Below are 25,986 nucleotides of genomic sequence, written 5' to 3'. Positions count from 1 at the left end.
ATTACAGTCTTCTGACACTGAATGACAGTGATAGTTCCCTTTCTGTTGTTTTTAAGGCAATGGACGATTTCCAAACATCTGGTCTCTCCTTTAATGATAACAAAACAAAAATACTACCCATAAATGCCAATATTGATAGGATAAATGATAGATTTACTCAATACATCGTCAAAGAGAAAATGAAATATTTAGGGGATAACTATAACAGAGACCATTAATATAAATTACAATTATAATAGCATAATCAGTATAAAGAAGCTAATAAATAAATGGAGCAATGTTTTCTTCACATTGGAAGAGAGACTATCTATAATCAAAATGATTATTTTACCAAAAATCTTACATGTTATTCAATCATTATCTTTATCTCCATCTAAAACATGTATTAAATAATTTAATACATTAATTACATTAATTTTATAATTTCTTTGGTTCCCAACAAACAAATAATTGCCTTAAATCATCATATAAGGGACTGGACAACAGGAGGGGATTGGGCTACCAGATCTAGAATTATGTTCTTTATCATCACTTATAAAAACAATATCTCTTTGGATAAATAATATTTATACACACAGGTGGAAAGAGTTTCTAGGATGCCTTTTCATAAAATTTAAACATAATATAGAAATAATATTTTCACTTCAAAGTTAGACACAATGATTACATTTAAAGAAAAAAAATCTGATATGTTGGTTTTAATCATTTAATCAATTCCACAGCACATATCGGAAATAGTACAGGAAATTCAACAATGCCCTGTCCAAATTTCCCACACAAAAGGATAAGAACAGTCCACTCATCTATGATGATGTGAGGTATCGCTATCTATGCCAGGAGAAGTAGGGCAGCAGATGTGCAACATATGCCAGCACAGCTAGCTGGAATTTTCTAAAGAATTATATGCCATCTGTATATCAAACTGATGTGTACAGATGCTTATGCTGAAAAATGTATTTGTAAAGCTGCTTGTGTTAAAAAATGTACAAACAGTGGGTCCTGACTGTATTGTAACTGATTAAATATATATGTTTTAACAGAGGACACTGGAAGAGATGAGGTTAATCTCAGTTCAGCTAATTTTAAAAAATAGTAAGAAATTAAATTAATTCAGGTCATTAAGATTGTATCTTACTGTCCTGATTGTAGCCAGAGACAAAATATCTGTGAAAACAAGTACTAGGAAGCCTTCTATATTGTCTTTAGCAGTGAACTAATTGCTCCTCTGGAAAGGTAGAAGTCTGAAATTGTTTTATGACTTCCAGAAGCTGCAACAGATCTTATCAAGCTCTATGTCTGTATGTTATGGACACATATGTGCTAAATCCTGGCAGCTTCTAGCCAAGGGGGTAGCATAGGAACCAGAAGTCAGATGACCAGATGTATGTGATGCCATTCTGTAATCCATCACTACAATTATAGTTTAATACTAGATGAGACTGAAGTCTCAGAGCACTCGGTTTTTGGAACTTGACAAGGAAGGACCCCTTACCTACTTCATCTTGTATTACTCTAGTAAGTGAACCAGTGAATAATAATTCTTTATATCAGTCAGGAAAATATAGTGAGATTAGTTAAGTACTGTTTTTCTGTATCTGTATGAATATTTTCATCTGTGTTATTTTAATATTTCATGTGGCTGAAACTCTGGTGTTTATTGTAAATAGATATTTAATATTTTCATGTTCTTTTATCATTTATTATTAAATATAGTTAAACTTTTCATGTATTTATTTGATATAAAACTGCATAATGCAATAAGAATATTAGACTACAGAGAGCTATAAGCTAAGCTAGGAAGATGGATGTAATGAGGACTTGAGTGTAGAGTGAAAGCAGGAGAAGATCCCAGGTAGTAAGTAGGTGAAAAAAAGCAACTTGGGTAGGAAATAAGTGAAAGGCTAGAACAATAGAAGCTAAGGGGGCAACAGTCCTATAGAAGAGTTTATTCATTTTATAGAAGCTGCAGCTTAGAGAGGAGTGTAGAAGCAGGCAGAAATTATAGATGACAGGAAGATAAGTTATGTTAGTTTGTTGCAAAGCCATGACCATGATCTACAATAGGTATCTTTTAGTGCTATTTTAAAGGAGCTGGAGTTAGTGATACATCTGACATGTAGAGATACTTTGTTCCAAGCATTTGCAAAGGAATAGCTGTAGAGTAGTTTACGAATATTTTTGTTGAGCTTATAGACTTGTAGAAGATTCTGTTGAGAGCTATGGAGAGAGCACGGCTGGGAGTGGAAGGCTGAATAAAAATAGAGACAGAGGGGCTAAATGATGGATTATGCAAGACTGAATGAGTTGTGACAAGCTAGGGTAGTATAATTTGGTGCTGAAATTCCAGCCATTTCAGTTTTTTTTAGGGCTATACAGTAATGAGTCATGTAGGCATCCTACAGAAAGGCCTCACTGAGACCAATGACTGGTGTCAAAACCTTGGCCTTAAGCTTAATGTCAAAAATGCATCATCATCCCCTTTGGAAAAAACTCAGTTCCCACTAATTATCGCATTGATGGGAGCCCACTGAACACTGAAGGCATTATAAGAGACACAGGTTGACAGCAACCTCTCCTTCGACCACCTCATTACCACTGTGGTCAGAAAGTCCTTCTATGTGGCACATCTCATTAGCAAGGGTTTTGCATTCATGAAGAAAGAGGTCATCATCTCTCTCTACTCGTCCCTCATTAGGCCAATCATCGAGTATAATACCCCATTTTGCATGTACCTCACTAGACACATGCAATAGCTGGAAAGACCACAAAAGTACCTCATGAAGAGGATCCTAGGACTTAAATACATGTCCTACATGGACAGACTCAAGTAAACTCCAGATATTCTCTGTCTCATATTGTCTACTAAGAGATGATTTCTGCTTGACTTACAAAGCCATGTCTGACACAGCTCTGTTAGAAATGCTACATCTAAAGAAATCCAAATTCATCTGCACCACATGCTCCAGAGACCTCAACCTCATTACTGCAATCAACAGAACATGCTGGAGGAACCGGTTCATAGCACAGAGGCTGCCCATGCTCTGAAACCGACTTCCCATACATGTCAAGCAGAGCACTTCACTGGGCCTCTTCAAGAGAAATCTTAATGAGTGGATGGGAAATAGAAAGTTCACCCTGGGGACCACTCCAGTGGCTCTACTTGATAGAGGCACTGGGAACTAGCATCAAGCAGCATAATACCAGGGTACTCTATGGGCTAGGATTGTAAAGGCTCCAGGGCCATTAGTCTAGTACGCACATATGAACCTATGAGTGTGACAGGGTAGGCTAGAGGCAAATTTTGCTATTTTGTTATTGGTAATTTCTAATTTTAAACTTTGAGAGGACTTCCATCTATTTGGTGACACTGCAGGCACTCCTAAAAACCTTACTGCATTGGCCAAACACTATCATTTGCATCAATATTACTTTCACTTAGTATGATTGGGTAACATTGTAAGAGTCTTAGAGTAGCTGGCTTTGGAGTGTCTGGTATGGTAGCAGTGTAACTACTTTATAGTCTAAGCAGAAAAGGGCATAGCTTATAAATCTGTGCCAGCCTTTCCCAGGTGTGTGTGTGTGTGTGTGTGTGTGTGTGTGTGTGTGTGTGTGTGTGTGTGTGTGTGTGTGTGTGTGTGTGTGTGTGTGTGTGTTTATGTGTGTGTGCATGTGTAAATTAAATCTTAAAGACTGTGAGTGTCAGTTTCTTACAGAAGGGACGGACAAAAAACATTAGTTTTAAAGAGAGAGTGGTGGAGGACTTGGCTTAGACATTCAGCTGAGGGCTCCTATAGCTGTGCCAGTGGAGAGTCTTATTAGTGATCTGTAGAGAGAGAGAGGGAAAACAAGCTCCTGGACTGAATGTGTTCCCTGTGTGTTCATAGGTTCATAGGTGTGTACTAGGCTAATGGCCCTGGGCCTTTATAAGCCTAACCATATGATTACACAGGCATTGTGCCACCAGACCTTAGTTCTCAGTGCCTCTGTCGAGTAGAACAACTGGAATTATCCCAGGAGTGAATTTTCTACTTCCCATCCACTCATCAAGATTTCTCTTGAAGAGGACCAGTGAGCTGTTCTGCTTGACATGTATGGGAAGTCTATTCCATACCATGGGCAGTCTCTGGGTTATGAACCTGTCCCTCCAGTACGTTCTGTTGATTGTGGTAATGAAGTTGAGGTCTCTGCAGCGTGTGGTGTGGAGGAATTGGGATTTCTTTAGATGTAGCGTTTCTAACAGAGCTGGGTCACACATGGCTTTGTAAATCAAGCAGAGATCACCTCTAAGTAGGTGATATGAGACAGAGAATAGTTGGAAGTTTTCGAGTCTGTCCATATAGAACAAGTGTTTAATGTCTAGGATCCTCTTTGTGAGGTACTTTTGTGGCCTCTCCAGTTGTTGCAGCTGTCTAGTGAGGTACATGCCAAATGGGGCATTGTACTCAATGACTGCCCTAATGAGGGAAGAGTAAGGTTGACAATGACCTCTTTCTTCCTGGATGCAAAACCCTTACTAATGAGCTGTGCCACATAGAAGGACTTTCTGACCACAGTGACAATGTGGTGATAAAAAGAAAGGTTGCTGTCAACCTGTGTTCCCAGATCTCTTATAATGTCTTCTGTGTTCAGTGGACTACCACTGATGTAGTAATTCATGGGAATCGGGTTTTTCTCAAAGTGGATAATGACACATTTTTTGGCATTGAGCTTAAGGCCATGGTTCTGACACCAATAGTTGCTCTCTGTGAGGCCATTCTGTAGGATGTCAACATCACTTGGGGAGTTAATAGCTCCCAACTTGCAATCATCTGTGAAATTTATCAGCCAGAGTTCCTTTGTGTTGGCCAGCATTTCAGAGAAGTAAATAGCAAACAGGAGAGGACCCTGTGGGACTCCTCTTGTGACTAATTGGCAGTCTGACTTGGAGTCAGCTACTTTCAAACTGTGGGTTCTATCTGCGAGTCAGTTTGCAACCCACCTAGTGATATAGGGGTTGATGCCTAACTTAATGATTTTTTCTATGATTCCTGAGTGAGGAATGGTATTAAAGGCCTTGGTCAGATCAAGGTAGGCTGAATGAACCACCTTGCCTTCATCCACAGCTGTGGTGACTGACTCAAAGAAGTTGACCAAATTGAGCAGGCATGATCTACCCTTCATGAAACCAAACTGTGTGGGATCCAGAGTTTGGAGATTCCCTATATCCTTGTTTATTAGATCCATGATTATGCATTCCATAGCTTTGCATATCAGACTCATCAGGCTGATGGGGTGATAGTTCCCAGGGTCTGTAGTTGCTCCTCCTTTGTGGAGAGTGATGACTGTAGCAGTGTGCCATTCGGTAGGGACAAAGCCTGAGGTGAGGCTGTGATTGAACAGGGCACACAGGCAAGGTGCCAGTTCACTCTGTAGTTCATGTAGAACACAGCTAGGGATATTTTCAGGTCCCATAGAAGCTGTATTCTTGGCCTTGGACAGTGCTATTTCAACCTGTGCAGCAGTAATACTGGGTGCCTGGCAATCTACTGGTATTGTGATTGGCCCTTGAGGGGGAGGGGGTAAAGTTGGCACTGAATCTGTCAGTCAGTATATTGGCAATAATCTGTCGGCTCAGTATAAGTGGTACCATTGTGCAGTAACTCAGAGCAAATCTGGGTATTGCTGTTGAGATTCTTTACATAACTATAGAAGGCCTTGTGGTTGCCTTTACTATCTGCTGCAATTTTGTTTTCATAGCTAGCTTTAGAGGATTTGATGAGGGATATCAACTTTTTGTTGAGGCTGATAAGGGAGTTTTTCCAGTCTTGGGACTTCATCTTTTCCACATCAACTTCCTCCTTCTGTTGTAGAGTTTGTTTATGGCAGGGGACCACCAGATTGGCTTCCTTTCTTTTGGAGGAGAACAGATTTATTCTATTGGGTATGATGAGATCCATGCATTTGTGTACGTGTTCTTACAGTGCATTGGTGTATGATTCAGCAGTCATGCAACTATTCTCCATTTGCGTGGGCGCAGTGAAGTTAGCCACCTCTGTTTTTAGGAACCCAAAGTTAGCTTTGGAGAAGTTTTTCATGGTGGTTACCTTTGCGGGGGCAGGGATGTGAATTTCCAAGGTGACTAGTTTGTGGTCAGATCTAACCAGGGAGGATTTGACTAATGATGTAGAGCAATGGTCGTCCATGTTAGTAATGACCAGGTCAAGGATGTTGCTACCTCTAGTAGGGGTAAGAATGAGCTGGTCCAGGGCATTGGAATTAATGAATTCCAGGAAACATTGGGCAAATGTATTGGTACACGAGTAGTTTTCCCAGTTAATGGAGGGGTAGTTTGAAGTCACGGAGTATGAGAGTGTTAGGATTGACCCTAATATTCTCCAGGGTGCTTAGGAATGTGGAGTGTGAGTCTTGGGACATGGTTGGGGACCTATAGCAGGCTACAACCTGAATTGCTGTTGTACCCAATGTTAGCTGCACCTGAAGTATCTCTAATGCATTATGTTGGGCTACCAGTCTGGAGGTGTGCACATCCTTTATGAATATGGAGACACCACCGAGTCTGGAGCTTCAGTCCAATTTCTCAACAAACAAAACTACCATGCCTGGATAACAGCAGTCCTCTATCCAGATTATGTTACCAAAGTAGAACACAGAGACATTAGAATAAATCCACAGAAAAGCACAGATAGCACACTCACAAACAGAAAATACAAGTCTCAGTATGAAAAAGAAGGTTACAGTTTAGTAATTCAGTAAAAATGCAGTTACACTAATGAACATGATTACAACTACTAGCTCTAACCACTAAATGAAAGTTTTAAACAGATAAGGGAGCAAGGAGACTCTAGAGAATGCTTTTAACTGCAAACAAACCAGTTATATTATACCTGACTAGAACACCGAAACCTCAGAAAAAAGCTTTATAACAGTGCAATAGGTAGTAGATTAGCAGTGTAACACAATTATAAGTGTTTAAGAAGTGAAATTCAATGAAATAAATGTAAAAACTAACTTATTCTGCTCTTGTAATTTTAAGGAACTTCTGCTTAGGCCCAGTGATGAATCACCATTCCAGAGACACAGGGTTTATATACCAGAAAGGATGGAAGAATATAGAAGCTCAAATTACTACCCACTCCTATTAGCCCCTTTTCTTACAAATGCAGTGGAATAGTAAAAAAAAAGCTTTATAACAGTGCAAAATGTAGTAGATTAGCTGTATAGCACAATTATTGTACTGCAGTGTACTGATGTACTGCTTTGATGGCTTAGTGGTTAACTGACGTGACTGTAGTATACAGGTCCTGGGTTCAAGACTTGCAGAGGCTGTTTATTTTGGGTGGGAGGATGACATAATGGTTAAGGTGTTTACCTTGCAAACACAAGGTGCAGGGTTATATTTTTACATGGAGTAATTATCTAGGCTTAAAATGGATCACAGCGGCAGTTAGCCTAGTACTAATATATGAACCTGTGAACCTATTATTAGCATTAAAGTGCAATTCAATGAAATAAATGTGAGAAGTAATGTATTTTGCTCATGGTATCTTAAGGAATTTCTTCTTTTTCCCAGTGATGAATCACCATTCCACAGCCTGGTAAATACAAGCACAGCCCCCTGTAGACACAGGGTTTATATACCAGAAAGGATGGAAGAATCTAGAAGATCGAATTACTACCCACTCCTGTTAGCCCCTGCTCCTACAACCAATCACTCATGCTAGAAAAGGTCAGGAAACTCTGTTACTCTCAATAACAAAGAAGACAAGGAACTATCAGCAGAAGATGACTGCCAGAAACACAGGAAACTCAACAAACTACCTGAGTAGAACACAGAAACCTCACAATACATACACAAAAAAGCACAGATAGAGCACTCACAAACAGAAAATACAAGTCTTAGTATGAAAAAGCTGTTTACAGTTTAGTAATTCAGTAAAAATGCAGTTACAGTAATATACACTATTACAGCTATTAGCTCTAGCAACTAAATGAAAGTTTTAAACAGATTAAGGAGCAAGGACACTAGAGAATACCTCTAATTGCAAACAAATCAGCTACAGGATACCTAACTAGAACACAGAAACCTCACAAAAAATGCATAGAAATTCACAGATAGAGCACTCACAAACAGAGAATACAACTGTCAGAATGAAAATACAGTTTACAGTTAAGTAATTCAGTAAAAATGCAATTAGAGTAATGAAACAGTATATAGCAATGACATATACAATTAAAACAATATAAAACAGTACACAAATGCAGCAAAACAGTAAAAGAAGCTTTATAACAGTGCATAATGTAGATTAGCTGCATAGCACAATTATGAGAGTTAAAGAAGTGCAATTCAATGAAATAAATGTAAGAAATAACCAATTCTGCTCTTGGAATCTTAAGACATTTCTGCTTTGTTCCAGTGATGAATCACCATTCCACAGCCTGGTAAATACAATCACAGCCACCTGTAGACACAGGGTTTATATATCAGAAAGGATGGAAGAATCTAGAAGCTTGAATTACTACCCAGTCCTGTTAGCTCCTGCTCTTACAACAAATCACTCATGCTAGAGAAGGTCAGCAAACCCTGTTACTTTCAATAACAAAGAAGAAAGACACTAGTAGCAAAAGATGGCAGCCAGAAACAAAGGAATCTCAACAAACTAAACTACCAGGCCTGGATAACAGCAGGCCATTATCCACCTTATGCTACCTGAGTAGCACACAGAAACCTCACAATAAATCCACAGAAAAGCACAGATGGTGCACTCACAGACAGAAAATACAAGTATCAGTATAAAAAAGCTGTTTACACTTTAGTAATTCAGCAAAAATGCAGTTACAGTAATGAACACTATTACAGCTACTAGCTCTAGCCACTAAATGAAAGTTTTAAACAGATAAAGGAGCAAGGAGAATCCAGAGAATGCTTTTAACTGCAAACAAATCAGTTTTATGATACCTAACTAGAACACAGAGACCTCAAAAAACTGCACAGAAAAGCCCAGACAGAGCACACACAAACAGAAAATACAACTCTCAGTATAAAAAGACAGTTTACAGTTTAGTAATTCATTAAAAATGCAGGTACAGTAATGAGCACTATTACATCTACTAGCTGTAGCCACTAAATTAAAGATTTAAATAGATAAAGGAGCTGGGAGACTCTAGAGAATGCTTTTAACTGCAAATAAATCAGTTATATGATACCTGACTAGAACACAGAAACCAAACAAAAAATGCACAGAAAAGCACAGGCAGAGCACTCACAAACAGAAAATACAATTTTCAGTATGAAAAAGCTGTTTGCAGTTAAGTAATTCAGTAAAAGTGCAATTAAAGTAATGAAACAGCAGCTAGCAATAAAAATACAGTTAAAACAGTAAAGATAAGCTTTATAACAGTGCAAAATGTAGTAGATTAGCTGTATAGCACAATTATAAGTGTTAAAGAAGTGCAATTCAATGAAATAAATGTAAGAAATAGCTTATTCTGCTCTTGGAATCTTAAGGATTTTCTGCTTTGTCCCAGTGATGAATCACCATCCCACAGCCAGATAGATACAAGACCCAACCCCCTGTAGACACAGGGTTTATATACCAGAAAGGATGGAAGAATCTAGAAGCTCGAATTACTACCCAGTCCTGTTAGCCCCTGCTCTTACAACCAATCACTCATACTAGAGGTCAGGAAACCCTGTTACTCTCACTAACAAAGAAGACAAGAGACTATCAGCAGAAGATGGCTGCCAGAAACACAGGAAACTCAACAAACAAAACTACCAGGTCTGGATAACAACATGTCTCTATCCAGATTATGCTACCTGAGTAGATCACAGAAACCTCACAATAAATGCACAGAAAAGCACAGATAGAGCGCTCACAGACAGAAAATACAAGTTTCAGTATGAAAAAGCGGTTTACAGTTTAGTAATTCAGTAAAAATGAAGTTACAGTAACAAACTCTATTACAGCTACTAGCTCTAGCCACTAAATGAAAGTTTTAAACAGATAAAGGAACAAGGAGACTGTAGAGAATTGTTCTAACTGCCAACAAATCAGTTATATGATACCTGACTAGAACACAGAAACCTCACAAAAATTGCACAGAAAAGCACAGATAGAGCACTCAGAAACAGAAAATACAACTCTCGGTATGAAAAGGCAGTTTACAGTTAAGTAATTCAGTAAAAATGCTATTAGAGTAATGAAATGGTATCTAGCAATGAAAAATACAGTTAAAACAGTATAAAACAGTATACAAATGTAGTGAAAAAGTACAAAAAAGCTTTATAACTGCAAAATGCAGTAGATTAGCTGTATAGCACAAATATAAGCGTTAAAGAAGTGTGATTCAATTAAATAAATGTAAAAAAATAACTTATTCTGCTCTTGGAATCTTAAGGAATTTTTGCTTTGTCCCAGTGATGAATCTCCACTCCACAGCCTGGTTCTTAAGGGAAATTATGCTTGATGCAGAGAGCTGCATCTGGAAATACTGGGTGCATCCATTTTTTTTCCAAGTGAACATCCCTCTCCAGTGTCAGTGTTGAGGATTCAGGCTCCTTGATTACTGACCTAGAGTGGGGTTGTCACATTGTTGAGCAGTGGTATGGATATTAATTAAATTTCTGTAGCCTGGAGGAAGTTGTTATGGAAGGTAGGTGTACTCTCAAGCACTCACAAGGTAAACATACAAAGTTTCATTTTCACAACAAATTTTATTTATTTTTTGTTAGTTTGGTTTAGTCTAGTCAGGGAAAGCAGGCATACATGTCAGCAGGGTATTATGACAAGCTGACAAAGAACCAATTGGTCAAGCTGTATGAAGCCAAAGGTCGGGTGCATGCCAACCTGACTAAAGAGAAAATGATTTCAGCCTTAGTTGCAGCTCAGACCAGCAACCAGGAGGATAACAAGTCTAGTGATGGGGATTTGCAGGCCTCAGAAACAGGACAGTTCAACTTTTCCTCAGAGAACTTAAAAATTCATCTGAAGTTAGAGAGACTTGACCTGGAGGCCAAACAATTGGAATTAGATTCAGCAGGGAGACTGTGGCATCCAGAGGCTGAAGAAAAGGAGAAGCAGCATCAGCATGAGGGGGAGACGCTGACCCTTCCCCAGGGTCATGAAAATGAGAAGCAGCATCAACATGAGATGGAAATGCTGACCATTCCCCAGGGTCATGAAAAGGAGAAGCAGCATCAACATGAGAGGGAGATGCTGACCCTTCACCAGGGTCATGAAAAGGAGAAGCAGCATCAACATGAGCGGGAGATGCTGACCCTTCACCAGGGTCATGAAAAGGAGAAGCAGAATAAACATGAGAGGGACATGCTGACTCTTCACCAGGGTCATGAAAAGGAGAAGCAGCATCAACATGAGAGGGACATGCTGACCCTTCACCAGGGTCATGAAAAGGAGAAGCAGCATCAACATGAGAGGGAGATGCTGACCCTTCACCAGGGTCATGAAAAGGAATAGCAGCATCAACATGAGAGGGAGGTGCTCACTCTTCACCAGGGTCATGAAAAGGAGAAGCAGCATCAACATGAGAGGGACATGCTGACCCTTCACCAGAGTCATGAAAATGAGAAGCAGCATCAACATGAGAGGGAGATGCTGACCCTTCAACAGGGTCATGAAAAGGAGAAGCAGCATCAACATGAGAGGGACATGCTGACTCTTCACCAGGGTCATGAAAAGGAGAAGCAGCATCAACATGAGAGGGAGATGCTGACCCTTCACCAGGGTCATGAAAAGGAGAAGCAGCATCAACTTGAGAGGGAGATGCTGACCCTTCACCAGAGTCATGAAAAGGAGAAGCAGCATCAACATGACAGGAAGATGCTGACCCTTCACCAGGGTCATGAAAAGGAGAAGCAGCATCAGCATGAGAGGGAGATGCTGACCCTTCACCAGGGTCATGAAAAGGAGAAGCAGCATCAACATGAGAGGGAGATGCTGACCCTTCACCAGGGTCATGAAAATGAGAAGCAGCATCAACATGAGGGGGAGATGCTGACCCTTCACCAGGGTTATGAAAAGGAGAAGCAGCATCAACATGAGAGGGACATGTTGACTCTTCAACAGGGTCATGAAAAGGAGAAGCAGCATCAACATGAGAGGGAGATGCTGACCCTTCACCAGGGTCATGAAAAGGAGAAGCAGCATCAACATGAGAGGGAGATGCTGACCCTTCACCAGGGTCATGAAAAGGAGAAGCAGAATCAGCATGAGAGGGAGATGCTGACCCTTCACCAGGGTCATGAAAAGGAAAAGCAACATCAACATGAGAGGGACATGCTGACCCTTCACCAGGGTCATGAAAAGGAGAAGCAGCATCAACATGAGAGGGACATGCTGACCCTTCACCAGGGTCATGAAAAGGAGAAGCAGCATCAACATGACAGGGACATGCTGACCCTTCACCAGGGTCATGAAAAGGAGAAGCAGCATCAACATGAGGGGGATATGCTGACCCTTCACCAGGGTCATGAAAAGGAGAAGCAGCATCAACATGAGGGGGATATGCTGACCCTTCACCAGGGTCATGAAAAGTAGAAGCAGCATCAACATGAAAGGGACATGCTGACCATTCACCAGGGTCATGAAAAGAACAAGCAACATCAACATGAGAGGGACATGCTGACCCTTCACCAGTGTCATGAAAATGAGAAACAGCATCTAGATGAGAGGGACATGCTGACCCTTCACCAGGGTCATGAAAAGGAGAAGCAGCATCAACATGAGAGGGAGATGCTGACCCTTCACCAGGGTCATGAAAAGGAGAAGCAGCATCAACATGAGAGGGACATGTTGACTTTTCACCAGGGTCATGAAAAGGAGAAGCAGCATCAACATGAGAGGGAGATGCTGACCCTTCACCATGGTCATGAAAAGGAGAAGCAGCATCAACATGAGAGGGACATGCTGACCCTTCACCAGGTTCAGGAAAAGAAGAAGCAGCATCAACATGAGGGGGAGATGCTGACCCTTCACCAGGGTCATGAAAAGGAGAAGAAGCATCAACATGAGACGGACATGCTGACCCTTCACCAGGGTCATGAAAAGGAGAAGCAGCATCAACATGAAGGGGAGATGCTGACCCTTCACCAGGGTCATGAAAAGGAGAAGCAGCATCAACATGAGAGGGACAGGCTGACCCTTCACCAGGGTCATGAAAAGGAGAAGCAGCATCAACATGAGAGGGACATGCTGACCCTTCACCAGGGTCATGAAAAGGAGAAGCAGCATCAACATGAGAGGGAGATGCTGACCCTTCACCAGGGTCATGAAAAGGAGAAGCAGCATCAACATGAGAGGGAGATGCTGACCCTTCACTAGGGTCATGAAAAGGAGATGCAGCATCAACATGAGCGAGATGTTGACCCTTCACCAGGGTCATGAAAAGGAGAAGCAGCATCAACATGAGAAGGAGATGCTGACCCTTCACCAGGGTCATGAAAAGGAGAAGCAGCATCAACATGAGAGGGAGATGCTGACCCTTCACCAGGGTCATGAAAAGGAGAAGCAGCATCAACATGAGAGGGAGATGCTGACCCTTCACCAGGGTCATGAAAAGGAGAAGCAGCATCAACATGAGGAGGAGATGCTGACCCTTCACCAGGGTCATGAAAAGGAGAAGCAGCATCAACATGAGAGGGAGATGCTGACCCTTCACCAGGGTCATGAAAAGGAGAAGCAGCATCAACATGAGAGGGAGATGCTGACCCTTCACCAGGGTCATGAAAAGGAGAAGCAGCATCAACATGAGAGGGAGATGCTGACCCTTCACCAGGGTCATGAAAAGGAGAAGCAGCATCAACATGAGAGAGATGCTGACCCTTCACCAGGGTCATGAAAAGGAGAAGCAGCATCAACATGAGAAGGAGATGCTGACCCTTCACCAGGGTCATGAAAAGGAGAAGCAGCATCAACATGAGAGGGACATGCTGACCCTTCACCAGGGTCATGAAAAGGAGAAGCAGCATCAACATGAGGGACATGCTGACCCTTCACCAGGGTCATGAAAAGGAGAAGCAGCATCAACATGAGAGGAAGATGCTGACCCTTCACCAGGGTCATGAAAAGGAGAAGCAGCATCAACATGAGAGGGAGATGCTGACCCTTCACCAGGGTCATGAAAAGGAGAAGCAGCATCAACATGAGAGGGAGATGCTGACCCTTCACCAGGGTCATGAAAAGGAGAAGCAGCATCAACATGAGAGGGAGATGCTGACCCTTCACCAGGGTCATGAAAAGGAGAAGCAGCATCAACATGAGAGGGAGATGCTGACCCTTCACCAGGGTCATGAAAAGGAGAAGCAGCATCAACATGAGAGGGAGATGCTGACCCTTCACCAGGGTCATGAAAAGGAGAAGCAGCATCAACATGAGAGGGAGATGCTGACCCTTCACCAGGGTCATGAAAGGAGAAGCAGCATCAACATGAGAGGGAGATGCTGACCCTTCACCAGGGTCATGAAAAGGAGAAGCAGCATCAACATGAGGGAGATGCTGACCCTTCACCAGGGTCATGAAAAGGAGAAGCAGCATCAACATGAGAGGGAGATGCTGACCCTTCACCAGGGTCATGAAAAGGAGAAGCAGCATCAACATGAGAGGGAGATGCTGACCCTTCACCAGGGTCATGAAAAGGAGAAGCAGCATCAACATGAGAGGGAGATGCTGACCCTTCACCAGGGTCATGAAAAGGAGAAGCAGCATCAACATGAGAGGGAGATGCTGACCCTTCACCAGGGTCATGAAAAGGAGAAGCAGCATCAACATGAGAGGGACATGCTGACCCTTCACCAGGGTCATGAAAAGGAGAAGCAGCATCAACATGAGAGGGAGATGCTGACCCTTCACCAGGGTCATGAAAAGGAGAAGCAGCATCAACATGAGAGGGACATGCTGACCCTTCACCAGGGTCATGAAAAGGAGAAGCAGCATCAACATGAGAGGGACATGCTGACCCTTCACCAGGGTCATGAAAAGGAGAAGCAGCATCAACATGAGAGGGACATGCTGACCCTTCACCAGGGTCATGAAAAGGAGAAGCAGCATCAACATGAGAGGGACATGCTGACCCTTCACCAGGGTCATGAAAAGGAGAAGCAGCATCAACATGAGAGGGACATGCTGACCCTTCACCAGGGTCATGAAAGGAGAAGCAGCATCAACATGAGAGGGACATGCTGACCCTTCACCAGGGTCATGAAAAGGAGAAGCAGCATCAACATGAGAGGGAGATGCTGACCCTTCACCAGGGTCATGAAAAGGAGAAGCAGCATCAACATGAGAGGAGATGCTGACCCTTCACCAGGGTCATGAAAAGGAAAAGCAGCATCAACATGAGAGGGACATGCTGACCCTTCACCAGGGTCATGTAAGGAGAAGCAGCATCAACATGAGAAGGAGATGCTGAACCTTCACCAGGGTCATGAAAAGGAGAAGCAGCATCAACATGAGAGGGAGATGCTGACCCTTCACCAGGGTCATGAAAAGGAGAAGCAGCATCAACATGAGAGGGAGATGCTGACCCTTCACCAGGGTCATGAAAAGGAGAAGCAGCATCAACATGAGAGGGACATGCTGACCCTTCACCAGGGTCATGAAAAGGAGAAGCAGCATCAACATGAGAGGGACATGCTGACCCTTCACCAGGGTCATGAAAAGGAGAAGCAGCATCAACATGAGAGGGACATGCTGACCCTTCACCAGGGTCATGAAAAGGAGAAGCAGCATCAACATGAGAGGGACATGCTGACCCTTCACCAGGGTCATGAAAAGGAGAAGCAGCATCAAAATGAGAGGGTATGCTGACCCTTCACCAGGGTGATGAAAAGGAGAAGCAGCATCAACATGAGAGGGAGATGCTGACGCATCACCAGGGTCATGAAAAGGAGAAGCAATATCAACATGAGTGAGAAACTGACCCTTCACCATGGTCATGAAAATGAGAAGCAGCATCAACATGAGAGGGACATGCTGACCCTTCACCAGGGTCATGAAAAGGAGAAGCAGCATCAACATGAGAGGGAGATGCTGACCCTTCACCAGGGTCATGAAAAGGAGAAGCAGCATCAACATGATGGGAACATGCTGACCCTTCACCAGGGTCATGAAAAGGAGAAGCAGCATCAACATGAGAGGGACATGCTCACCCTTCACCAGGGTCATGAAAAGGAGAAGCAGCATCAACATGAGAGGGAGATGCTGACCCTTCACCAGGGTCATGAAAAGGAGAAGCAGCATCAACATGAGAGGGACATGTTGACCCTTCACCAGGGTCATTGAAAGGAGAAGCAGCATCAACATGAGAGGGAGATGCTGACCCTTCACCATGGTCATGAAAAGGAGAAGCAGCATCAACATGAGAGGGACATGCTGACCCTTCACCAGGGTCAGGAAAAGAAGAAGCAGCATCAACATGAGAGGGAGATGCTGACCCTTCACCAGGGTCATGAAAAGGAGAAGCAGCATCAACATGAGAGGGACATGCTGACCCTTCACCAGGGTCATGAAAAGGAGAAGCAGCATCAACATGAGGGGGAGATGCTGACCCTTCACCAGGGTCATGAAAAGGAGAAGCAGCATCAACATGAGAGGGACATGCTGACTCTTCACCAGGGTCATGAAAAGGAGAAGCAGCATCAACATGAGAGGGACATACTGGCCCATCACCAGGGTCATGAAAAGGAGAAGCAGCATCAACATGAGAGGGAGATGCTGGCCGTTCACCAGGGTCATGAAAAAGAGAAGCAGCATCAACATGAGAGGGAGATGCTGACCCTTCACCAGGGTCAGGAAAAGGAGAAGCAGCATCAACATGACAGAGAGATGCTGACCCTTCACCAGAGTCAAGAAAAGGAGAAGCAGCATCAACATGACAGAGAGATGCTGACCCTTCACCAGGGTCATGAAAAGGAGAAGCAGCATCAACATGACAGAGAGATGCTGACCCTTCACCAGGGTCATGAAAAGGAGAAGCAGCATCAACATGAGAGGGACATGCTGACTCTTCACCAGGGTCATGAAAAGGAGAAGCAGCATCAACATGAGAGGGACATGCTGACTCTTCACCAGGGTCATGAAAAGGAGAAGCAGCATCAACATGAGAGGGACATACTGACCCATCACCAGGGTCATGAAAAGGAGAAGCAGCATTAACATGAGAGGGAGATGCTTTCCCTTCACCAGGGTCATGAAAAAGAGAAGCAGTAACAACATGAGAGGGAGTTGCTGACCCTTCACCAGGGTCATGAAAAGGAGAAGTAGCATCAACATGATAGAGAGATGCTGACCCTTCACCAGAGTCATGAAAAGGAGAAGCAGCATCAACATGACAGAGGGATGTTGACCCTTCACCAGGGTGATGAAAAGGAGAAGCAGCATCAACATGAGAGGGAGATGCTGACCCTTCACCAGGGTCATGAAAAGGAGAAGCAGCATCCACATGAAAGGGACATGCTGACCCTTCACCAGGGTCATGAAAAGGAGAAGTAGCATCAACATGAGAGGAACATGCTGACCCTTCACCAGGGTCATGAAAAGGAAAAGCAACATCACCATGAGAGGAGATGACCCTTCACCAGGGACATGAAAAGGCGAAGCAGCATCAGCATGAGAGGGAGATGCTGACCCTTCACCAGGGTCATAGGTTCATAGGTTCATAGGTTCATACTAGGCTATCTGCCCGAGGGCATTTTTGTGGCTTACGCCACCCTTTAGTATGGGGAACTATACCCATTATTTTGCTGTGCCTCTGTCGAGCAGTGACACTGAGGTAATCCCTGGGGTATATCTGCGATCTCCCATCCATTGGTCAAGATTTCTCTTGAGCAAGGCCAGCGAGGTGCTCTGCCTCACATGTACCGGGATTTTGTTCCACAGCATAGGGAGTCTTTGGGTGATGAATCTATCCCTCCAGCCCGTCCTATTAATAGCCGTCTCAAGGTTTAAGTCTCCGCCCTTGTGGCTCTGATGGATCTAGATTTTTGAGGTGAAGCATATTCATCAAATCTGGGTTTGACATGGCCTTGTATGTTAGGGAAAGGCCACCTCTGAGCATGCGGTAAGCGACTGAATAGAGCTGGAGTTCTTTCAGTCGGGCAGCATAGGACAGATTTTTGAGACCCTTTATCCTTTTGGTGAGGAACTTTTGTGGCCTCTCCAGCTGCTGCAAGTGTCGGGTCAGATACATTCCGAATGGGGCATTGTACTCAATCATTGGTCTGATGAGTGATGAGTAAAGGGAGACCATGACCTCCCTTGATCTAGATGAGAATCCCTTCATGATAAGGGTGGGCAATGTAGAAGGTCTTCCTAACTACTTTAGCTACATGGGTGTCGAATGACAGACTACTATCAACCTGGGTCCCCAGGTCCCTGATAACTTCTTCTGTGCTCAGTGGATTGCCACCTATTTGGTAGCTAGGGGTAACCTTGTTTTCCCGAAGGGTATGACTATGCATTTTGGCATTTAACTTTAGGCCGTGGCTCTGGCACCAGTTATCCGTTTCTGTGAGACCCTTCTGAAGGATATCTGTGTCAGATGTGTTTTCTACTATGGCGCAGAGTTTGCAGTCATCTGCAAACATTGTCAGCCATAATCCTCCTGTGTTTGCTTGTTCTTGAAAAGTAGATGCCAAACAAGAGTGGGCCCAGGACTGAGCCCTGTGGGACACCACTTGTGACAGGCTTTGAGTCTGACATGGCGCCAGCAGCTCTGACCCTGTGGGTTCTGTCACTCAGCCAGTTTGCAACCCATCTTGTGATGTATGGGTTGACATTTATGCTGATGAGTTTTTCAATGATACCGAATGGGGTATTGTATCGAAGGCCTTAGCCAGATCGAGGTAGGCTGTATGGACTGCCTTTCCCTCATCAATGGCTTTGGTGACTGTTAAGAAAAAGTCAACCAAGTTTAAAAGACATGATCTGCCTTTGACAAAGCCAAACTGGGTTGGATCCAAAGTCTGCAAATTCCTATGTCTTTATTTATGAGGTCCATTATGATCCTCTCCATGGCTTTGCAGATAAGGCTTGTCAAGCTAATGGGCGGTAGTTTCCAGGGTCGGTGGAGGCACCGCCTTTGTGAAGTGGTACCACAGTTGCAGTGCGCCACTCCTGGTGCGTATCCAGAGGTAAGACTTTGATTAAACAGCTGTCCTAGCTGTGGGTTTAATTCCTCATTGAGTTCATGGAGCACACAGCCGGGGACACCATCAGGTCCCATGGATGCTGTGTTTTTGCTTTGGAGAGCAGTTCTCACCTGGGCGTTTGAGATGTTTGGGGGCTACAATCGTTTGGTATAGATATCTCTCCTTTTGGGGGGAGGGGGGGGAGAAGTTTGCACTGAACCTGTCAGCCAGTATGTTGGCAATGTCTGTAGGATCAGTAATCTTCACATCATTTTGAACTAGCTCTGAGCATATCTGGGAGTTTCCTCCCAGGTTTCTAACATAGCTAAAGAAGGCCTTATGATTGTCTTTTGAGTCTTTAGCTATTTTCTCTCGAAATTTGCTTTGGATGATTTTATGAGAGCTCTTTTTTTACTTATAGTGATCAAGGGTGTCTTACCTTTTAAGGATTTTGCTCTATCTTGTAGTAGCTTCCTCCTTTGTTGTAGAGTTTGTTTATGGCTGGGGTCCACCAGACTGGACGCTTGCCTTTGGTACAAAGAGTCTTTGTTTTGCTTGGGATTGCCTTATCCATGCAGTCCTGCAGGTGCTGGTAGAAGGCATTTGTAAGTGATTCAGCGGCTTGAGTACTGTTTTCCGTCGGCTCAGGGGCCTTAAAGGAGACCACACTCCTCTTTAGTAGTGTGAAGTCGGCTTTTGTGCAGTTCTTTACTGTCGTCTTTTTTATTTCAGGTGGGGGTGGGATGAGGACCTCCAGCGAGATTAGTTTGTGGTCTGATCTCACCAGTGAGGGGTACACCTCCGGTGTTGAACATTGTGCTCCCATGTTCGTGATGATGAGATCAAGTATGTTATCTCCTCTTGTGGGGATGGTGACTAGTTGTTCCATGGCATTTGAGTTTATGAATTCCAGGAACTTTTGGGCTAGGGTGAAAAAGAGAAGCAGCATCAACATGAGAGGGAGATGCTGACCCTTCACCAAGGTCAGTAAAAGGAGAAGCAGCATCAACATGAGAGGGTCATGCTTACTCTTCACCAGGGTCATGAAAAGGAGAAGCAGCATCAACTTGAGAGGGAGATACTGACCCTTCACCAGAGTCTTGAAAAGGAGAAGCAGCATCAGCACAAGAGGGAGATGCTGACCCTTCACCAGGGTCATGAAAAGGAGAAGCAGCATCAACATGAGAGGGAGATGCTGACCCTTCACCAGGGTCATGAAAAGGAGAAGCAGCATCAACATGAGGGGGAGACGCTGATCTTTCACCAGGGTCATGAAAAGGAGAAGCAGCATCAACATGAGAGGGACATGCTGACCCTTCAGGGTCATGAAAAGGATTAGCAGCATCAACATGAGAGGGAGGTGGTGACCCTTCACCAGGGTCATGAAAAAGAGAAGCAGCATCAACATGAGAGGGAGATGCTGACCCTTCACCACGGTCATGAAAAGGAGAAGCAGCATCAACATGAGAGGGAGATGCTGACCCTTCACCAGGGTCATGAAAAGGAGAAGCAGCATCAACATGAGAGGGAGGTGGTGACTCTTCACCAGGGTCATGAAAAGGAGAAGCAGCATCAACATGACAGGGACATGCGGACTCTTCACCAGGGTCATGAAAAGGAGAAGCAGCATCAACATGAGAGGGAGATGCTGACCCTTCACCAGGGTCATGAAAAGGAGAAGCAGCATCAACATAATGAGAGGGACATGCTGACTCTTCACCAGGGTCATGAAAATGAGAAACAGCATCAACATGAGAGGGACATGCTGACCCTTCACCAGTGTCATGAAAAGGAGAAGCAGCATCAACATGAGAGGGAGATGCTGACCCTTCACCAGGGTCATGAAAAGGAGAAGCAGCATCAACATGATGAGAGGGACATGTTGACCCTTCACCAGGGTCATGAAAATGAGAAACAGCATCAACATGAGCAGGACATGCGTACCCTTCACCAGGGTCATGAAAAGGAGAAGCAGCATCAACATGAGGGGGATACGCTGACCCTTCACCAGGGACATGAAAAGGAGAAGCAGCATCAACATGAGAGGGAGATGCTGACTCTTCACCAGAGTCATGAAAAGGAGAAGCAGCATCAACATGAGAGGGACATGCTGACCCTTCACCAGGGTCATGAAAAGGAGAAGCAGCATCAACATGATGAGAGGGACATGCTGACTCTTCACCAGTGTCATGAAAATGAGAAACAGCATCAACATGAGAGGGACATGCTGACCCTTCACCAGGGTCATGAAAAGGAGAAGCAGCATCAACATGAGGGGGAGATGCTGACCCTTCACCAGGGTCATGAAAAGGAGAAGCAGCATCAACATGATGAGAGGGACATGCTGACTCTTCACCAGTGTCATGAAAATGAGAAACAGCATCAACATGAGAGGGACATGCTGACCCTTCACCAGGGTCATGAAAAGGAGAAGCAGCATCAACATGAGGGGGAGATGCTGACCCTTCACCAGGGTCATGAAAAGGAGAAGCAGCATCAACATGAGAGGGACATGCTGACCTTTCACCAGGGTCATGAAAAGGAGAAGCAGCATCAACATGAGAGGGAGATGCTGACCCTTCACCAGGGTCATGAAAAGGAGAAGCAGCATCAACATGAGAGGGACATGCTGACCCTTCACCAGGTTCAGGAAAAGGAGAAGCAGCATCAACACGAGGGGGAGATGCTGACCCTTCACCAGGGTCATGAAAAGGAGAAGAAGCATCAACATGAGAGGGACATACTGACCCTTCACCAGGGTCATGAAAAGGAGAAGCAGCATCAACATGAGGGAGATGCTGACCCTTCACCAGGGTCATGAAAAAGAAAAGCAGCATCAACATGAGAGGGACAGGCTGACCCTTCACCAGGGTCATGAAAAGGAGAAGCAGCATCAACATGAGAGGGAGATGCTGGCCCTTCACCAGGGTCATGAAAAAGAGAAGCAGCAACAACATGAGTGGGAGATGCTGACCCTTCACCAGGGTCATGAAAAGGATAAGCAGCATCAACATGATAGAGAGATGCTGACCCTTCACCAGAGTCATGAAAAGGAGAAGCAGCATCAACATGACAGAGAGATGCTGACCCTTCACCAGGGTCATGAAAAGGAGAAGCAGCTTCAACATGAGAGGGAGATGCTGACTCTTCACCAGGGTCATGAAAAGGAGAAGCAGCATCAACATGAGAGGGAGATGCTGACCCTTCACCAGGGTCATGAAAAGGAGAAGCAGCATCCACATGACAGGGACATGCTGACCCTTCACCAGGGTCATGAAAAGGAGAAGTAGCATCAACATGAGAGGGACATGCTGACCCTTCACCAGGGTCATGAAAAGGAGAAGCAGCATCAACATGAGAGGGAGATGCTGACCCTTCTCCAGGGTCATGAAAAGGAGAAGCAGCATCAGCATGAGAGGGAGATGCTGACCCTTCACCAGGGTCATGAAAAGGAGAAGCAGCATCAACATGAGAGGGAGATGCTGACCCTTCATAAGGGTCATGAAAAGGAGAAGCAGCATCAACATGAGAGGGAGATGCTGACCCTTCACCAAGGTCAGGAAAAGGAGAAGCAGCATCAACATGAGAGGGACATGCTGAACCTTCATCAGGGTCAGGAAAAGAAGAAGCAGCGTCAACATGAATGGGACATGCTGACCCTTCACCAGGGTCATGAAAAGAAGAAGCATCTTCAACTTGAGAGGGAGATGCTGACCCTTCACCAGGGTCATGAAAAGGAGAAGCAGCATCAACATGAGAGGGAGATGCTGGCCCTTCACCAGGGTCATGAAAAAGAGAAGCAGCATCAACATGAGAGGGAGATGCTGACCCTTCACCAGGGTCAGGAAAAGGAAAAGCAGCATCAGCATGAGAGGGTCATGCTGACTCTTCACCAGGGTCATGAAAAGGAGAAGCAGCATCAACTTGAAAGGGAGATGCTGACCCTTCACCAGAGTCTTGAAAAGGAGAAGCAGCATCAGCACAAGAGGGAGATGCTGACCCTTCACCAGGGTCATGAAAGGAGAAGCAGCATCAACATGATAGGGAGATGCTGACCCTTCACCAGGGTCATGAAAAGGCGAAGCAGCATCAACATGAGGGGGAGACGCTGACCCTTCACCAGGGTCATGAAAAGGAGAAGCAGCATCAACATGAGAGGGACATGCTGACCCTTCACCAGGGTCATGAAAAGGAGAAGCAGCATCAACATGAGAGGGACATGCTGACCCTTCACCAGGGTAATGAAAGGGAGAAGCAGCATCAACATGAGCGAGATGCTGACCCTTCACCAGTGTCATGAAAAGGAGAAGCAGCATCAACATGAGAGGGAGATGCTGACCCTTCACCAGGGTCATGAAAAGGAGAAGCAGCATCAACATGAGGGGGAGGTGGTGACTCTCTTCACCAGGGTCATGAAAAGGAGAAGCAGCATCAACATGAGAGGGACATGCTGACCCTTCACCAGGGTCATGAAAAGGAGAAGCAGCATCAACATGAGAGGGACATGCTGACCCTTCACCAGGGTCATGAAAAGGAGAAGCAGCATCAACATGAGAGGGACATACTGACCCTTCACCAGGGTCATGAAAAGGAGAAGCAGCATTAACATGAGAGGGACATGCTGAACCTTCACCAGGGTCATGAAAAGGAGAAGCAGCATCAACATGAGAGGGACATGCTGACCCTTAACCACGGTCATGAAAAGGAGAAGCAGCATCAACATGAGGGGGAGATGCTGACCCTTCACCAGGGTCATGAAAAGGAGAAGCAGCATCAACATGAGGGGGAGGTGGTGACTCTCTTCACCAGGGTCATGAAAAGGAGAAGCAGCATCAACATGAGCGGGAGATGCTGACCCTTCACCAGGATCATGAAAAGGAGAAGCAGCATCAACATGAGAGGGACATGCTGACCCTTCACCAGTGTCATGAAAAGGAGAAGCAGCATCAACATGAGGGGGAGATGCTGACCCTTCACCAGTGTCATGAAAAGGAGAAGCAGCATCAACATGAGAGGGACATGCTGACTCTTCACCAGGGTCATGAAAAGGAGAAGCAGCATCAATATGAGAGGGAGGTGGTGACCCTTCACCAGGGTCATGAAAAGGAGAAGCAGCATCAACATGAGAGGGAGGTGGTGACTCTTCACCAGGGTCATGAAAAGGAGAAGCAGCATCAACATGAGAGGGAGATGCTGACCCTTCACCAGGGTCATGAAAAGGAGAAGCAGCATCAACATGATGAGAGGGACATGCTGACTCTTCACCAGGGTCATGAAAAGGAGAAGCAGCATCAACATGAGCGGGAGATGCTGACCCTTCACCAGGGTCATGAAAAGGACAAGCAGCATCAACATGAGAGGGACATGCTGACTCTTCACCAGGGTCATGAAAAGGAGAAGCAGCATCAACATGAGAGGGACATACTGACCCTTCACCAGGGTCATGAAAAGGAGAAGCAGCATTAACATGAGAGGGACATGCTGACCCTTCACCAGGGTCATGAAAGGAGAAGCAGCATCAACATGAGAGGGACATGCTGACCCTTCACCAGGGTCATGAAAAGGAGAAGCAGGATCAACATGAGAGGGAGATGCTGACTTTTCACCAGGGTCATGAAAAGGAGAAGCAGCATCAGCATGAGAGGGAGATGCTGACTCTTCACCAGGGTCATGAAAAGGAGAAGCAGCATCAACATGAGAGGGACATGCTGACCCTTCACCAGGGTCATGAAAAGGAGAAGCAGCATCAACATGAGAGGGACATTGACTTTTTCACCAGGGTCATGAAAGGAGCAACATCAACATGAGAGGGACATGCTGACCCTTCACCAGGGTCATGAAAAGGAGAAGCAGCATCAACATGAGGGGACGTACTGACCTTTTCACCAAGAGGTCATGAAAGGGGGACATGCTGACCCTTCACCAGGGTCATGAAAAGGAGAAGCAGCATCAACATGATGGGGGAGATGCTGACCTTCACCAAAGTGTCATGAAAAGGAGAAGCAGCATCAACATGAGAGGGACATGCTGACTCTTCCACCAGGGTCATGAAAAAGGAGAAGCAGCATCACGAGAGGGGGAGGTGGTGACCCCTTCAGGGTCAAGTGAAAAGGAGAAGCGGCATCAACATGAGAGGGAAGTGGTGACTCTTCACCAGGGTCATGAAAAGGAGAAGCAGCATCAACATGAGAGGGAGATGCTGACCCTTCACCAGGGTCATGAAAAGGTGAAGCAGCATCAACATGATGAGAGGGACATGTTGACTCTCCACCAGGGTCATAAAAATGAGAAACAGCATCAGCATGAGAGGGACATGCTTACCTTTTACTAGGGTCATGAAAAGGAGAAGCAGCATCAACATGAGCGGGAGATGCTGACCCTTCACCAGGGTCATGAAAAGGAGAAGCAGCATCAACATGAGAGGGACATGCTGACTCTTCACCAGGGTCATGAAAAGGAGAAGCAGCATCAACATGAGAGGGACATACTGGCCCATCACCAGGGTCATGAAAAGGAGAAGCAGCATCAACATGAGAGGGACATGCTGACCCTTCACCAGGGTCATGAAAAGGAGAAGCAGCATCAACATGAGAGGGAGATGCTGACCCTTCACCAGGGTCATGAAAAGGAGAAGCAGCTTCAACATGAGAGGGAGATGCTGACTTTTCACCAGGGTCATGAAAAGGAGAAACAGCATCAGCATGAGAGGGGGATGCTGACTCTCTACCAGGTCATGAAAAGGGAGAAGCAAGCATCAACATGAGAGGGGACATGCTGACCCTTCACCTAGGGTCATGAAAAGGAGAAGCAGCATCAACATGAGAGGGACATGCTACCCACAG

The sequence above is a fragment of the Protopterus annectens genome, chromosome 1.part1 (genome assembly GCF_019279795.1).
Source record: "Protopterus annectens isolate FY-2018-M chromosome 1.part1, PAN1.0, whole genome shotgun sequence".
Taxonomy (NCBI): domain Eukaryota; kingdom Metazoa; phylum Chordata; order Ceratodontiformes; family Protopteridae; genus Protopterus; species Protopterus annectens.
The sequence above is the reverse complement of the archived record's forward strand: the minus strand, read 5'-3'. Positions refer to the sequence as shown.